Here is a 17,565-nt window from a genome sequence, read left to right on the forward strand (position 1 = left end):
AAAAAAAAAAAAAAAAAAGTTAACACCCATTTATACTAAAACTATTTGCAGACTGGAAATAAAAGGGAATTTCCTTAGTTTGTTAGAGTATTTGCAAAAAAACATATAGCAAACATTACACATAAATGGTAAATTCTTGAAAACTTTCCTCTACATAAAATAAGAATCCCCACTATACCATCTCCATTGAACATTATACAGGTAGTCCTAATCAATGCAATAAAACGATAAAAAGAAAAGGTATAAGAATCAGAAAGGAAGAAATAAAATTATTATTTGCAGACAATATAATTGTGTAGAATATATCCAGAAACATCTACAGATGGATAATTAGAATTGATAAGCAAACTTAGCAAAATCTCTACGTAGAAAGTCAATATAGAAAAATCTATTGTGTTTTCCAGAATCAGGATCATTTAGAAAATGACATGTAGGCTGGGTATGGTGACTCATGCCTGCAATCCCAGCACTTTGAAAGGCCAGGGTGGGAGGCCACCTTGCTTGAGGCCAGAAACTCAAGACCAGTCAGGGCAATATAGTGAGACCCCAACTCTACAAAAAAAAAAAGATTATTCATTTTATTTATTTTTTATTTTTTGAGATGGAGTCTTGCTCCACTGCCCAGGTTGGAGTGCAGTAGTAGTGTGACCTCAGCTTACTGCAACCTCTGCCTCCTGGGTTCAAGCGATTCTCCTGGCTCAGCCTCCCAAGTAGCTGAGATTACAGGCACATGCCACCACGAATGGCTAATTTTTTTGTATTTTTAGTAGAGACAGAGTTTCACCATGTTGGCCAGACTGATCTCGAACTCCTGACCTCAAGTGATCCACCCGCCTCAGACTCTCAAAGTGCTGGGATTACAGGTGTGAACCACCATGCCCGGCCCCATTTCTTCAACATATAAATGGATAAAATAAAAGAAAGGAATGAAGATGGAGAATTTACAGATTAGAAGACAGGCCAGGGGCGGTGGTGCACGCCTGTAATCCAAGCACTTTGGAGGCCAAGGCAGGCAGATTGCCTGAGGTTGGGAGTTCAAGACCAGCCTGACTAACATGGTGAAACCCTGACTTAAAAAAAAAATAGAAGGCAGTTAAGAGACAGAAATCCATTTTAATCTGTGATCTTTAATTAAACAAACAGACTGTAAATAATAATTTATAACACTTAAGAGACAATTAGATTTTTTTTTTTTTTTAAACAATGTCTGGCTCCATCACCCAAGCTGGAGTACTGTGGAGCAGTCCTGGCTCACTGCAACCTCTTCCCTCCAGGCTCAAGTGATCCACCCATCTCAGCCTCCCAAAGTGATGGGATTACAGGTGTGAGCCACCATGCCCAGCCATATCTTGATCAGGGTTTAGTTACATGGGTATATAATTTGTCAAAACTCATCACCCTATACACTTAAGATCTGTGCATTTTATGCTATTCAATTGTACCTTAATAAAAATGTGTTTGTTAGCAAAAAAGTTTATTATTGTATAAATACATAGTAAGAAATTGTATTCATTGTTTTATGAGGCAGAGTGACTTCCTGAGTAATTTACACTATATTTTTATTGCTGCATCTTTCTGACAAAGAAAGTAGATTCATGCTTCCCTGTACCAAAGAAGGTAGTCAGGCCTTTGTTCATAGGGCCTTGGAACTCTTAATGCACAGCAGGGAGTTAGTTCTTCAGGGCTGAAACAATTGTCAGGAACCTAAAAACCAACGCTCAGATAAGTCTAGATCTGTGAAAATTTTAAGCTGAAGGTCCCAGAGGGTTGAGACAGGAAGGAAGCTGGCTCCCTGAAATGCCAGCAGTCCTGAGGCCTCAGGTGCACTGGGTAGGAGGACCCTGGGTAGGGGGTCCCCAAGCCCTTCTGGTGTTAAAAGCCCAGATGCAGCAGTTTAGGGACCTTAGCAAAGACCCTGGAGACCGAACTTGGCAGAGAGGAGTTGAGACACAGTTTTTGCCTTCAGACGGCTAAGAAGAAAAGCAAGAGCTATCCCTGTGGCTTAAGGGCCTGACCCACTTCTACTCTGGATAAACTACAGAAACTCTGAAATTTTTTTTTTAGACAGAGTCTTGCTCTGTCACCAGGCTGGAGTGCAATGGCGAAATCTTGGCTCACTGCAACTTCCACCTCCTGGGTTCAAGCGATTCTTCTACCTCAGCCTCCCGAGTAACTCTGGAATTCTTATACAATACAAAGGCTGGACATTTTTTTGCCAACCTAGGTAAAGGGAGGCTTAAGCCAGATTATGTTTGATATAGACAAAAAACAAAAAATAAAAATAAAACCTTTGCCATTTCTCATACCGAAATGTTGTGAAAATTATCATACCTAATATACTTAAAGTCAATTAAATGTCATGCATCACTTGTTACAGAAGAAAAAGTAGACATTTGACTTTTACACTTTAAGATGATGTTCAAATAACTTTCCAATTGTAAAAAGTTATTGTTTTAAAATAAAATTTATCTAATATAACTTACATGTTATGAAAAAATGGACAAAATACTTAAGTTCCTAAGGAGGTTGACAAAATTATGAGAGTGAAAGAAGTTTGAGAGTCAAAAAGGTTTGAAAATGCTGCTGCAGACAACAGGGTACAGAGAACTTTTGTGTGCTTAGTTACTTTTAGCAGAGTGACACAATTAGCTTTGGGGGTTCTGTGTGTGCTGCCTTTGTTTGTGACAGTGTCTTGCTCTGTCATCCAGGCTGGAGTGCAGTGCAGTGGCACCATCCTGGCTCACTGCAGCCTCCACCTCCCAGGTTCAGGTCATTCTCCTGCCTCAGCCTCCCAAGTAGCTAGGACTACAGGTATGTGCCACTATACCCAGCTAATTTTTGTATTTTCAGTAGAGACAGGGTAGTCTCCAACTTCTGACCTTACGTGATCCACCCATCTCAGCCTCCCAAAGTGCTGGGATTACAGGTGTGAGCCACCATGCCCAGCCAGAAACTGAATTTTAAATTTTATTTAGTTTTAATTAATTTACGGCCAGGTGTGGTGACTCACGCCTGTAGTCCCAGCACTTTGGGAGGCTGAGGTGTGTGGATTGCTTGAGCCCAGGAGTTTGAGACCAGCCTGGGCACCATGGCGATAACCTGTCTCTATCAGAAAAATACAAAAAATAGCCAGGCATGATGGCATAGGCCTGTAGTCTCAGCTAATTGGGAGACTGAGATGGGTGAATCACTTGAACTTGAGAGTTTGAGGTTGCAGTGAGCCATGAGTCATACTCCATCCTGGGTGACAGAGTGAGACCCTGTCTCAAAAATAAAAAATTTAAATGGTCACATATGACTAGTGGATACAATATTGAACATCATAGGTCCTGGCCATTAATTTGAGATGCTTGGTGAATATCTACACATAAATTCTACAAGCACTTCCAATATAATAGTTGATTTTCTGCCTTCTACCATATTCACAACTTTTCCTGTCTAATGTTGCCTATGTTGTTTAAAACACCATCATCTTGTGAGTCATTCAGGGTTAAAATCGAGAAGTCTTTCATTCATTTCACAACTACAGAGCACTTACTAATATGCCAGGCAGTATACTAGGCACTGGGAAGTGCCTTGATGAATGTAGTCCTCATAGAAAATGATGATAATGTTTATGACTGACTCTGCATGAAGAAAAATAGACTCAGTCCCTTCTCCCTCCTTTGCAAGGGAGTCTTGCATCACCTTCCACATGCAGATGTTCACCCCAAGACCGCCTCCACTTTCACAGCCCTGACAGCAGATACTTTCACCTCTTCCACTTACTGCTGTATCAATAGTGCAGAGAGGAGTGCAAATGGGGGGATGGGTGGGGGATAAATATTTGGGGAATTAATTTATGTTCTCTCTCTTTTTTTTTTTTTGAGACGGCATTTCCCTCTTGTTACCCAAGCTGGAGTGCAGTGGCGTGATCTCAGTTCACTGCAAATTCCACCTCCTGGGTTCAAGTGATTCTCGTGCCTCACCCTCCCCAGTAGCTGGGACTACAGGTGCATGCCACCACACTTGGCTAATTTAGTATTTTTAGTAGAGACAGGGTTTCACCATGTTGGCCAGGCTGGTCTTGAACTCCTGACCTCAAGTGATCCACCCACCTCAACCTCCCAAAGTGCTGGGATTACAGGCGTGAGCCCCCCCCTCCCCGCCCTGCTATTTTCTCTTTTTCACCATACTGCTCTTATTCTTTTATTTCCTCCCTTCTTCCCACTAAACCATTAAAATGGCCTAGCTATGCCAGAGAACTATAATAAAAGCTTGCTGGAGGTATTTAAAGCCTCACTCTTAAAGTGTGGTCCCGGTCCAAGGGCAGCAGCATCACCTGGGAGCTTGTTAGAACTGTAGAAATTCAATCCCTACCCCAGACTTCCTACACCAGAATCTGCTTTTTAACAAGACCCCCCAGGTGATACATATGCATGTTAAAGTTTGAGAAGCATTGCTCTAAAGCACAGATCTAAGCACATTTTTGCCTGGCTTTAAAATCTTTGATATCTTTCAAACTGCACAGAGTGTTATTTACACAAAGTATTCAGCCTGGCGTTCAAAACTACAATGTGACCTCTGTCAACTTTTCAACCTTTTCTCGCTCTGAGTCCCTACAGTTCTATACTCCATCCAGATTGGTGAATGCAGTCCTCATAGGACTACAATCTCTCCTCAAACATATCCAATACTCTTCCCTTTCCCATGCCTTTTTTCCAATGTATTCACCCCAACCACCTTCCAAATCCCACTCTTCCTCTGAAGCATACTCAAACCTGAGCTCTCCCTGACGGCAGTTTATAGAGCCCCTAGTTCAAATGCTGTCTACCTCCCATGTCTTTAGCAACATTTATACATCTATTAACTCTTAACACATTCTCTTTCCTTGAAGTTATGTGACTATCTGTCTCCCCCACTTCCCCTCGAGCTCCTAGAAAGTGGGGATAGCTTTTTATTCTTCCTCAATGTCTACTACACTGCCGTATATAACAGGTGCTCAAGGTCTATTGAAATGAATTGAAGGAAAAATGATTTATAGTGACCTATAGGAAGACATCATGGGCACTGTCTCTGCTTCCCTCTTCCCACATCCAATTCCTTCCCTCACCCAAAGTATAGGAGTTTCTGTGGCCTCAGGAGCAGGGAGCAGTGAGTTTCAAGGGAGGGCTACATCGCATACCTCTGAGTTCATCTTGGCTAGCACCTGCTTCCAGCTCTGATTCCCAGAAAACAGCATCCAAAGCCCCAAAATAAAAAAAACAAATAATAATAAAAGGCTGATACATGATGGCAGTGGGATGTCCATCCCCCAAATTGGTGCCATTTTTCAACCAGATGCTCTTCTCGGCCGATGAGTTTTCTGCCTCCAGGCTGTGACTTCATGTGACATCACAATGGGCTTTCCAAGGTAAATCTGACAGCATGCAGTCAGTGTGCATGCTGCTTAGGTCTCTTCTCTGAGCCACACCCAAAGTAGCATCTGCTGCCCCTTCCTGCAGCTGTCCATAGGCTCTGCTCTGACAGCCAAACTCAGGGAAGAACTCCTTTATGACTCTTCTAGGACTGGGCTAGACAGCTTGTCATTAAGTAGGGAGTATAGAGGCAAGGTTTCAAAGACGCAGGCCTTCCAAGTGGCCTGTTCTGCTCTACAAGCATTTTCTCTAGAGCCAGTCACTCCCTAGAAGTCCAGGTATGGGGTTAAATGTGCCAAACCACAAACTAGAATGCAAGATCAAGTAAATTAAAGAAAGCTAGGACATTTTAAGTAGGTACTCTCAGAACATTTGAGACATACGGTTTCCTAAATCTAAGGCTTGACACATTTCCTAGCTGCTATTGCACTGGGACAGAAAAGAGATGTCAGAGAGGGAAATTAAATGACCTTAGAGGATCACTCTGCCCCAGAATCTACAGTCTCATTTTCCAAGTCTGGAACATTTATTCTGTCAGGTCATCCAGACGTGGCTGGATTCTCCAGGGCTAATTCACTACACAAAAAATGTACAAGGAATCAATTCATGCTATAACAAAGATTAATAAAACAGGCCAAAGCATTCTTCTTCCTTTTTTTTTTTTTTTTGGGACAGAGTCTCACTTTGTCACAGGCTGGAGTGCAGTGGCATGATCTCAGTTCACTGCAACCTCCGCCTACTGGGTTCAAGCGATTCTCCTGCCTCAGCTTCCCAAGGAGCTGGGACTACCGGCGCGCACCACCACACACACCAGAATGCAGCATGGAGCTTTCTAAAAGCCTTGTCTGGGGCCATTAAGAAAATGAAAACATTTTGGACAATACATAGATGGCACAGGGTCATCACTGTGAAGGTTGTTGACCAGAAGCCAACAGAATGGTATTTCAGAAAAATGTATTAAGTAATACTGTAGGAACAAAGTTGGAAAGGATAGCATATCAAGACATCATTTGTCTTTTTTGAACTGGAGTTTCACTCTTGTTGTCCAAGCCAGAGTGCAGTGGCGTGATCTCAGCTCACTGCAACCTGGGCAACAAGAGGAAAACTACGTCTCAAAGAAAAAAAAAGGATTGAAGTTGGGAGACTTGAACCTCTGTCTCCCAGTTCAAGCAATTCTGCTGCATCAGCCTCCCGAATAGCTGGGATTACAGGCATGCGCCACCATACCCGAGTAGCTGGGATTACAGGCGTTGGCCAGCATGGCCGGCTAATTTTTTGTAGTTTTAGAAAAAATGGGGTTTTACCATGTTAGCCAGGCTGGTCTCAAACTTCTGACCTCAGATGATTCACCCACCTCAGCCTCCCAAAGTGCTGGGATTACAGGAGTGAGCTACTGTGCCTGACCCAATGATTTTTAAAGTTGTAAAAATAACTTTGAAAACACCAAGTTTGACTTTTCTTTGCTCACCAAAATACTGAACTCTAAGTCATGCACTTTGGTCTTTACTCAGATATGATATTAAGTGAGCCATGTGTTAGTCCAACTCCCTTAACTTTTAGCTATCAGGGCTCTGTCTTATCATCCAGCAGGCCCTCTACAGATTCCTTCTACCTGATTGAAAAGGAAAAGACACAGAGACAGCTGCAGATGTGAGAAGGGAAGCTGAGTGTGAATGGAGGCCTAGGAAGAAGGAGGGCCCGAAAGAGCCTGCTGCGCTCACCTTCATCCAGCACTTCTCCATCAGGCTGCTGTTTCCAGAGTCTCGCACTTTGAGGTAGCAGTCCACGGCACGACTATACTCTCCAGCCTGCTCCCAGTGTCGAGCTTGTTCCCCTACACACCCCTGTGGAGATTGGAGCACTGGGACTAGGCATGGGGGGGCAGTGTGCTCTGTCCTGTGCATGCCTCGTGGCCCTCCCAGCCCTGCCACTGCTGCTAGACCTCTGGCCTCATACCTGGCCCCCTTCTTAGTAGCTTCCCGCTCATACTCTTCCTGCAGAGCCTCCAGCTGGCCGGGCACATAGTCCTTGCAGATCCGCAGCACGTCACTCCATAATCCAGCCTCCTGCTCAGATTTCCAGGTATCAAGACGGCAGAGGCAGGCAGGACAGCTTCCCACTGCCACACAGGTGCCCTGGCCCACGGACTCCTGGGTCCTTAGACCTCTCTTCTCCTTCCTCTTTCCTGTCTTTCCCACTCCCCAGTACTAACCTCCCTGATCTTTCTTCATACCAGGGGTCAGTGTGGCTCTCTGTGGGTTCTCAGACCCTCTCCCCCACCCCTCATGGCCCTGAATCCAGTGCCCCACCTTATAATAACTGAAAGTCAGGCCTGATCTCTGGGCCCGGAGCAGAAGCCCTTCTACTATCTGAAAGTCCTCCTCCTCCAAGGCCCTCTGGGCCTGTCCCACAAGCACCTCATGTGGGCCTCGGCCACACACTGAGCTGCCTCCCAGTCCTGGTTATGGACAAACTTGCTCCCAGATGGGGACAGAGGAGAGACTGAATATAGGACTGAGGCCCCAATTCTGGGAGACAAACAGCCATGTCACTGAGGGGTGTAACACTGATTTGTTCTAGGTTTGAATGAAGGTCAAGATAATCATGAAAGATCCGGGGACTGTAACTGGGGAAACAGGATTAAGGAATGTATGGGGTAACTCACATGAGGACTGCTTCCTTGGGTTTACCAGCTCTGATGAATTCAGCTTCAGCCTCTTCCAATTTACCCTACAAGGAGAAGGACAGCCGTGTGTGATGAGAAGGAGACTGGCATCACAGGCAGCCACGAGACCAGGGTCTGCACACCAGCAGCAGTGTACTAGGGCATGGAACAAGAGGGCTATGCGGTCAGGGTCCAAATCACACCCATACCTCATCCTCCAGGTACATAGCATATTTGAGATGGATCTCGGGGGTTTTGTGCTTGAGGGCCAGCCGAGAGAGTTCAAAAGCAAATTCAAAGTTGCTGAAACAGAAGGTGCAGATAAAGTTTTCTTACTTCACACTTCCCTTCATAAAAGGAACAAGACAAAACAGAGAAAGGACAGGGTTGAGTGGAGAAAAAGCGACAGGTTTAAGGATAACAGACATGAAGTGACAGAAAAGCACAGAGATAAAAAGATAGGGAGGCAGCCCTGTGAAGACCACGTCACTGTTGGCGTGGATCAAGAGATGTCTGGAAAAGCCTATGCCTTCCCTGAGGCCAGCTGCTCCTGAGGAAGGAGAATGGGCCTGCGAAGGGGAAGGGAGGGTGAGCCTCGAAGTCCTATGCTGACAGGGCCAGGAGGGCTCCTGGTGCTCACCACCTCCTCCTGAGCCCCAGCTACATTATCAGAAACACAGTCTCTCCAAAAAATGAACAAGATCACCCTCAGCATCAGACTCCACAATTGGCATTTATAACAGTTGCTTAAGAAAAGTTCACTTTGCTCTTTCCACCATCTTTCTGCGCCGCTACAATGGTGCGCATGAATGTCCTGGCTGATGCTGTGAAGAGCATCAGCAATGCCGGAAAGAGAGGCAAACACCAGGTTCTTATCAGGCTGTGCTCCAAAGTCATCGTCCGGTTTCTAACTGTGATGATGAAATATGGTTACATTGGGCGGATTTGAAATCATTGATGATCACAGAGATAGGAAAATTGTTGTGAACCTCACAGGCAGGCTAAACAAGTGTGGAGGGATTAGCCCCAGGTTCGACATGCAACTCAGAGATCTAGAAAAATGGCAGAATAATCTGCTCCCATCCTGCCAGTTTGGTTTTTTGTTGTTGTTGAGATGGAGTCTCGCTCAGTTGCCCAGGCTGGAGTGCAATGGCAGGATCTCGGCTTGCTGCAACCTCCATCTCCCAGGTTCAAGCGATTTTCCTGCCTCAGACTCCCAAGTAGCTGGGACTACAGGTGCCCACGACCATGCCCGGCTAATTTTTGTATTTTTAGTAGATACAGCGTTTCACCATATTGGCCAGGCTGGTCTCGAACTCGGGACCTCATGATCTGCTCACCTCGGCCTCCCAAAGTGCTGGGATTTACAGGCGTGAGCCACCGCGCCCGGCAGCCGGTTTGGTTTAATTGTACTGACAACCTCAGCTGGTATCATGAACCATGAAGAAGCAAGACAGCAACACATAGGAGGGAAAATGCAAGGATTCTTTTTCTAGAGATGTAATACATATTTACAAATAAAATACCTCATGAGCTCTGTGCTTCCAAAAAAAGAAAAGTTCACTGTGCATTTGACAGAATCACACTTCCACTACCCAGAAGCAAGTGACTGGCTTAGTGCAGTCTGCAGTGCTAGCTTTACAATCTGTTCCCTCTCCACCCTTCTTAGAACAGCCAAAAATTAAACACTGTTCTGAGCCCTAGGGAATAGGAGCAGTTAATTTATTCTTGCCACTCTATCATGTTCTACCCAAGGATCTTCCTTTACCACATTTCTTCATTCTTGCCTCCGCTTCTGGAAATATTTTTCAGTTATACATCAAAGTGGCACAGACTGTTTTTCTGGTTCTCTCTGTCAACTTTCAGGGAGCCAAGCAAAGAGGAGAAACAAACCCAGGAACGAGGCCACACTGCCACTAAGGCAGAGTTCTCTTATCATAAACTCCACCCATCTCTACCTTGTGGGCTTGTTCCCAATGGCTAGCCTGGGTGTTCACGTCTATAGCGTCTTTTGTGCGGTCTCCCTCAGTATAAAGCTTCTCAGCAATCTGTAGTTGATGAGAGGTAGATACAAAAGTCAGAGCAACAGACTTAAAGTAGCTTCAACAAGGAAAGAACAACCTCAGCTGGGATGGTGGAGAGCCTGTGATATGACCTTATAGTAACAGAGAAGAAAAGATGAGTATGGGTGTCTCACACAGTCTACCATTTAAAAAGAAAGGCCAGCCCCAAACAGTACGAGGACAATACAGTGGAATTCAAAACGGCCTCACATTCCTGCAATGCAAAGCAATTTTATATTGTAACTATGTTAGAGTTATTCATCAAGAATCACTCATGCTGGCTGGAACAGAGATAGAGACTCACTTTATACATCTGGGGTGAAGGGAGGTATCTGTGTCACGCTGGAATGAAATTGGGAAAGTAAACTGTTCTTTTCACATTCAAGGTGGTGATGCTGTTTGGGGCCCAGAAAGAAGGATCAGGTGAACTGGCCTCCACTTCCTGTTTCAGGTTCTCTCACTGTTATCCTCTACTGCACCACATCATGCTGCGGAAAGGACTCTCCCTCACCTCATACTCCTGCAGAGATGCATCGTGTTGGGCCATGGGAGGACAGTATTTGGACGCGGTGTTCCGGTCCTGTAGATTTAATATATAAATTGCCTTCTTCCACTGACGGGCACCCAGGGCGGCCTCACTTGCCTTAATGGAACACCTGGCAAAGTTGGGAAAGATATAAATATGTAGGCTGAAAGATGAAGATGAACGGAGGTAAAGGGACCCCTTAAGCACACTTCCACCTACATTTTGAGATCTCTTCTTTTCAGCCTTGGTGTCCTTACTGGCTCTACTGCCCCTCACTTCACACCCAAATGTCCTTTACACTCCCATACTCCCACACCTGGCTTCGATGTAGTGATTAATGGCTGCATCAAGCTGCTTCTGCTGCACCAGGTGGTCCCCCCATGCCTCCTCTAGTTTCACCACCTCCCCTGGGAAGGCTAATCGAGCCAGCTCTACTGCCAGGGAGAGAAAAGGTGCTCAGCCCAGACTTCCATGGATGGACCTCAGGAAAATGGTAGGACAGGGAGATGAAGCATGGAGTGAGAAGGGGAGGTGAGAAGAGGAGGAATGGAGAACTGGAGCCATGTAACCTGAACCAGATAACCAAGAGGTGTTGAGGAGACAGACGGGCAAGAGTCCATAACAGTAAAGGATGGCTTATAGGGGGCTAGTACCTTTCATGAACGCATTCCCTTTACGGTAGCACTTCAAGGCCTGCTGTGGATTTTAAATCTTCTCAAAGAGATCACCTGCCTGTTAACACATACCCCATTACCATGGTACCCCTACAACACAAAGAATCAAGTATTAGCTCCAAAAACAAGGGAACACCAGCAGTCAGGAAGCGCTCTGTGTCCTGAGACTCCTCTGGGCGAGAGAAGGGTCCTGAGCTCTGGAGATAAGGGCTAGGAAGAGGAAGTGAGCATACCCTTTCGTAGAGTTCCCCCTTGATAAGGGCTGCAGTGATGTGTTCTACCAGCTCTGTGCTGGCTAGCAGTTCCTCTCGGGACAGCACCAGCCAAGCAGCTTTGGCAGGGAGCCCAGCTTTGAGGTAGAGGCTGATGGCTACTAGCCTGTCCCCTTGGCTCTCCTGTAGTTCACCTGCTCGCTCCTCCTGCTGTGTGTCCATCAGCCACTGGTAATAACTCCGGCATAGATTCTCCAGGGCTGGGTGCCCCTGGACACTCACAGAGAACTAGGAGTCACAGCCCTTCCTACCCTTGTGCCTCCCACGCTTTTCCAATCCCTCTGTAACAAGGGAAATCCTCCTGGGTCAGCAGTATCCTAACTCCTCATCACATCAAGTCCAAGCCCCAACCCTGTTCTGGTTTCTATGGCCTCCTCGACAAAAGAAGGTTTTGAAATTGGCAGAACCAAATTCTGAACAACTGTGGAGAAGACAAAATAGATACCTTGGCTTCAGCCACAACAATACATTCATCCGAACGGTGTAGCTCCTGGTACACGCCCATGGCCTCCTCCATAGCGTTCTAGGGGAAACAGGCAGAGCAGAGAGGATGACAGAAGGATTTGAGGATCAGAAAGCAGCAAGTTCTCCTCAGCCTGGCTAAGATGGCAGCACATGAGGACCAAAAACCTTACCTTTTAACTACTATACCAGCAAAAATATTGGGAAACTAAAAAAAGCTAAAGCTTCAGGGCTCTTTATTTGCACAAGCCCTTTTCAAGGCAATTGTTCCTTTTTTTGAGATGTAGTCTCGCTCTGTCGCCCAGGCTGGAAGGCAGTGGTGCGATCTCGGCTCACTGCAACCTCCGCTGCCTAGGCTCAAGCAATTCTCCAGCCTCAGCCTCCCAAGTAGCTGGAATTACATATAGGCATGTGCTACCATACCTGTCTAATTTTTTGTATTTTTAGTAGTGACGGGGTTTCACCATGTTGGCCAGGTTGGTCTTAAACTCCTGCCCTCATGTGATCCACCTGCCTCAGACTCCCAACGTGCTGGGATTAACAGCGTGAGCCACCACGCCCAGCCTAAGGCAACTGTTCTTAAAGAGAGTTCCTCAAATTGTGTAAGTTTCCAGCCACAACAAAACGTGGATCGACCCCTATGCACAAGAATTGCAAAGACAGGGTCCAGACTGGAGGGGAGGAAGCAGACTGCTTATGAAAGAAAGAAGTAATCAAAGGCCCAAGAAGGAAGTTTGTCTAGAAAAGTAAGGACTAACACAAGAGGAGGAAATAAAGGAAGGGGTGAAATTAACTATGTAAACCTCTCTGAAAGCTTTCCCCAAACATTTGGAAGCCTCGCTCACCAGCACACTTTCCTCCCTTGAGTTTGCTCCCCCTTTTCCATCTTTTTCCCTCATATCCCCCCTGCATCCTGTCCCTCTTTTCCTGTTACCTGTTCCAAAAAGATCATTTCAGCCAGTTTGTGGTTCTTTTCCAGCATGGCTAGATGTGCTCGGACCTGATAAAAGTCTGTCCCTTCTCTGCCCTGTGGGGAAAAAGGAGGTTCTGGTTTTTCTGTAGGTGCTGCCGTTCTGTTTGTGAGGGCTGAGATTGGAAGGCCAGAAGGATGTAGAAAATAAAGGACTTGGGAAGGTAAAACACTTCATGGAGCTTAAAGGTTTGAGGTTTAGCAAGCGATTATGAAATGGTCTGGCTGGAGGGTAGAGGTGGGGTGGGCAGGCTAAAGGAAACCAGGTATGGCTGGAAAGCTAGGAATCAGCTTGGGAGGCAGAATGAATCAGGAGCATAATACTTGCATATTCCCGGGATACTCGATCTGCAATCTCATTGGTCTCATGCAGGAATCGAGCTTTTGCTACTTGGCCCAAAGCAGAAAAGCACCTATGGCATGGAAGCAAAGACATTAATGTAATATTATTACAGAATCGTCATTAATTCATTGGTTCAGCAAATACAAATTGATGTGCATCTATGATGTGCCAGGCAGTGTGCTTGTCACTGGAGACACACAGGAGAAAAGGGATGATGAGGGCCTTGCTCTCAAGAGAACTTCCATTCTAATAGAGACAAATAATTAGTAAAAGTAGAGATAATAAAAAATAAAGTAATGTAATACTATAGATCAAGCTTGTTCAGCCCATGGCCCAAGATGGCTTTGAGTGTGGCACAACACAAATTCATAAACCTTAAAATATTATGAGATTTTCTTTTTATTTTTTCCTTTTTTTTTTTTTTAAGCTCATCAGCTATCATTAGTGTTAGTGTATTTTATGTGTGGTCCAAGATAATTCTTCCAATGTGGCCCAGGGAAGCCAAAAGATTGGACGCCCCTGTTATAGTGACTGATCCGGCTCCTTATTTGGTAGTTGGAGAAGGTCTCTCTGATGAACTGACATTTGAGCTGAGATCTGAATACAAGAAAAAGCCAGTCGTGGCAGGATGGGGAAAAGTCATTCCTGAGAGGGAACAGCTAGTATAAAGGCCCTATAGCAGCTATGAGCTTGGTACGCTCACAGATCCTGAAGGAGGCCAGTGTGGTTGGAGACTAATGGGCAAGTAGGGGACTGGCATGAGAAGGAAGCAAAGGCCAAAAACCTTCAGGGCTAAGGCCACACAAGGAGTTTGGATTTTATACCAAGTAAAAGAGTAAGCTAGTGGAAGGTTCCAGTCATGAAAAAGACACAATCTATGTTTAAAAAAATTACCTCAGCTGCTCTGAAATGAGCAGATGGTAGGGGTACAAGAAACAGTATCAGTAAGACTAATTAACAGGCTGTGCAATATTGCAGGTGGGCGAGGGCAGTGGTCTGCACTAGGATGGAGACATCAGGATGTTTTGAAGAGAGTTCTACACCTCACCTCTCCGCAATGTGTAGTTGCCTTGCCTCTAGCGCCAGTGACTCAAGGTTTTCCACATTGCCTCTGTTTCTGGGGTCATTTCCAGAGTCTCTAAGAAAGCTGTTGCCCTGGAAAGGGAAGGAAGCAAAGCAAAAGGAATGAGAGATGAGTCAGGAAGACGCAGCAGAAGACTGATGATGGGGCAAGGGAAGGGGGAAGGGCCATGTTTGTCTCATCTCCTCCCAGGATCACTGGATCCTTAACAGTTTTGGCCAGTTTTACACCCCACCCCAGGTCCTCCCTCTCAGAACCAGACTCTCCCACCACCTCACTGGCTATTGGCCAGCCTCTCACCGGGTGTAATTGCCATCATCAATGGCTGTTCCAAACTCGATGAGGCCTTCATCCAGTGTGTAGGCAACAGCAGTCACACCTTCCATCACCATCACCTCGGTCTTTCCCCCGCCCCGCTCCAGACCTACAACATCACCCTGTAAAAGGTCATCCCCCACCCCACCCCAATTTCAGCTTAGTTTCCACAGAATCAATTGTAGAACAGACCCACCCTCATCCAACCCAGTGCTCAAGAGTCACAGCAGACCTGATTTTCCTAACATTTTAGTCTCTCTCAAGCATAAAAAAAATACTTTATTTGTAGCGATATCCTTGGGTTAAAGTATAGTCCTAACCGTGACAGCACCAATTCCTAGAGGTACAAAGTGTGGCATCCACTTCTGCTTCCAGCAGTACCATAAGAGTAGATATTCTTAAGGGTTCTCTTGTTAAAATACAACTTGAACCTAGAACATACTTTTTAATGCATTGCTTGGGCTTACTTGAAGAAATCACTAAGAATGTTCCCTACCCATATCCTACCCTTCTCTCTCAAAAAAAAAAGACAGACAGAAAGAAAAAGGTCAATAAGCGAAATCCTGAGCAAGAAAAACAGGAAAGTGAGCAAATGGGAAAAGTACAGTTGTCCTGAACACAAACGGAGTGTCAGGAGAGAAAACCTCAGGCCCTCCAGCAGGATAGGGAGGCTGAATTTGACAATCCTTAACTAAACCTGGGACCCACTCTTTAGTAAAGGCAACAAAAGTAATGGTTACAGATCATTAATATGCCTGCTGCCTGCAGAAGAAAGACCAGATCATCACTGGAGGAGAACATATCCATCTTAGGCCCTCAGGATTCCAAAAGAATACATTCAAAGTAACTTGAGCTCACAATTTAAAAAGAAAATACAAGGAAACAAATCACTAGGAAAGAATAAGTAATAACTATAAACAATAGTTTTAGACCTTCAAGAATTTCAGATATTAAAAATAACAGTTAAAGGCTGGGCTCAGTGGCTCATGCCTATAATCCCAGCACTTTGTGAGACCAAGGTGGGAGGATCACTTGAGCTCAGGAGTTCAAGACCAGCCTGGGCAACATAGCGAGACCTCATCTCTACTGGAAAAAAAAAAGAAAGAAAGAATTAGCCAGGTGTGGTTGCATGTGTTTGTAGTCCCAGCTACTCAGGAGGGTGAGGTGAGAGGCTCATTTGAGCCCAGGAGTTTGAGCCTGCAGTGAGCCTTGAGCATGCCACTGTGTAGCCTGGATGGCAGAGTGAGACCCTGTTTTTTGTTTTGTTTTGTTTTTTTAAAAAGCTCAGTTATGGAATATAAAATGATTACTTATGAAACACCTAAATGCCTTAAAAGATGAAATGAAAAATTAAGCAAGGAATAAGAAATTATTCATTCAAGGAATAAGAAATTATCCATATAGCCAGACAGACTGGAGAAATAATCAAATAAGACAAAGAAAAATTTAATATTTGAAGTAAAAAACTCAATGGACAGTTTAAATAGCAGATTAGACAATGATGAAAAGCAAATTATGAATCGAAACAGATCTAAAGAAATTACCCAGAGGCCAGATGCAGTGGCTCATGGCTGTAATCCCAACACTTTGGGAGGCTGAGGCGGTAAGACTGCTTAAGCCCAGGAGTTTGAGACCAGCCTGGGAAACATAGTGAGAACATGTCTTTACAGAAAATTGAAGGAAAAAAAAAAAAAAAAGCTGGGCATGGTGTCATACGCCTGTAGTCCCAGCTACTCAGGAGGCTGAGATAGGAGGATAGCTTGAGTCCAGGTCGAGGCTGCAGTGAGCCAAGATCACGCCACTGCACTCCGGCATGGGGCAACAGAGTGGAATTCTGTCTCAAACAAACAAACGAACAAACAAAAAATTATCCAGAATGGAGCATGGAGCAGGAAGAAAGAAACTATGAAAGAGAAGCTTAAAATGCAAAACAAGAAATCTAACATTTGCCTAACTAGAGTTCTGATGAAGAGCCTAGAGAATGGCTGAGGAGAAGCAATGTTCAAAGAGATGACTAGGAAACTTCCAAGAGTGACGAAAATATGTGTATTCATAAACACAGGAACACAATCTATACTAAGCAGGATAAATGTTAAAATTTTTATCTAGACACATTGTAGTGAAACTTCAAAACACCTGAGAAAAAGATAATTTTTTTTTTTTTTTCTGAGACAGGGTCTCACTCTTTCACTCAGGCTGGAGTGCAGTGGTACAACTTTGGCTCACTGCAACCTCTGCCTCCCAGGCTCAAGTGATTCTCATGCCTCTGCCTCCTGAGTAGGTGGGATTACAGATGCGCACCACCACACCTGGCTAATTTTTGTTATTTTTAGTAGAGACAGGGTTTCTTCGTGTTGGCCAGGCTGGTCTCGAACTCCCACCCTCAAGTGATCCACCCATCTCAGCCTCCCAAAGTGCTGGAATTAAAGGCATGAGCCATTGCACCCAGACCTAAAAAAGACACAGCTCCTCTGCAATTTAGCAATTCCATTCTAGATATGGAACTTGGAGAACTGAATCACTGTAACAATGAAAAATCAGCAACTTAAATGCCCATCAGTAAGAGAGAAGATATAAAATTATTCAAGGTAAATGTAACAAAATGAAAGGATTTGACAGAACTGGGTATAGATAAACAAGAGATACTACTGTTTTTTTAAAAAATTGATTTTAAGTCGAAAGCTTCATAAATTTGTGTGTCATTCTTGTACAGGGCCATGCTAATCTCTTTATCATTCCAATTTTAATATATGTGCTGCCAAAGCAAACAAAATATCACTATTATTAATAGCTAACAC

General features: G+C 44.7%; 1 protein-coding gene, 1 long non-coding RNA gene and 1 other non-coding gene across 4 annotated transcripts in view; all 3 read right to left on the minus strand.

Annotated features, from left to right (window-relative positions):
- The window catches only part of LOC108301632, a 480,010-nt gene extending 466,925 nt beyond the window's left edge, over positions 1-13,085 (minus strand). Inside the window, exons 1-8 of the mRNA XM_037737919.1 lie at positions 12,993-13,085; positions 12,042-12,119; positions 11,558-11,806; positions 11,304-11,382; positions 10,636-10,780; positions 8,271-8,364; positions 8,062-8,126; positions 7,353-7,462 (exon numbers count right to left, since the gene is read on the minus strand). The gene's annotated coding sequence lies outside the window, so the exon portion shown is untranslated. The remainder of the gene's footprint in view (positions 1-7,352; positions 7,463-8,061; positions 8,127-8,270; positions 8,365-10,635; positions 10,781-11,303; positions 11,383-11,557; positions 11,807-12,041; positions 12,120-12,992) is intronic.
- A 271-nt stretch (positions 13,086-13,356) lies between these two features.
- Positions 13,357-17,565, minus strand: part of LOC119470956 — a 6,686-nt gene continuing 2,477 nt past the window's right edge. For both annotated transcript variants that reach the window (XR_005199944.1, XR_005199943.1), the window contains exons 4-6: positions 14,753-14,889; positions 14,420-14,526; positions 13,357-13,441 (exon numbers count right to left, since the gene is read on the minus strand). This is a non-coding gene — a long non-coding RNA (uncharacterized LOC119470956). The remainder of the gene's footprint in view (positions 13,442-14,419; positions 14,527-14,752; positions 14,890-17,565) is intronic.
- On the minus strand, positions 17,426-17,534 carry LOC119471042. The gene has a single exon (XR_005200033.1). It is a non-coding gene; the product is annotated as a U6 spliceosomal RNA (small nuclear RNA).

This window comes from Cebus imitator, unplaced genomic scaffold (assembly GCF_001604975.1).
Source record: "Cebus imitator isolate Cc_AM_T3 unplaced genomic scaffold, Cebus_imitator-1.0 Scaffold1, whole genome shotgun sequence".
Taxonomy (NCBI): domain Eukaryota; kingdom Metazoa; phylum Chordata; class Mammalia; order Primates; family Cebidae; genus Cebus; species Cebus imitator.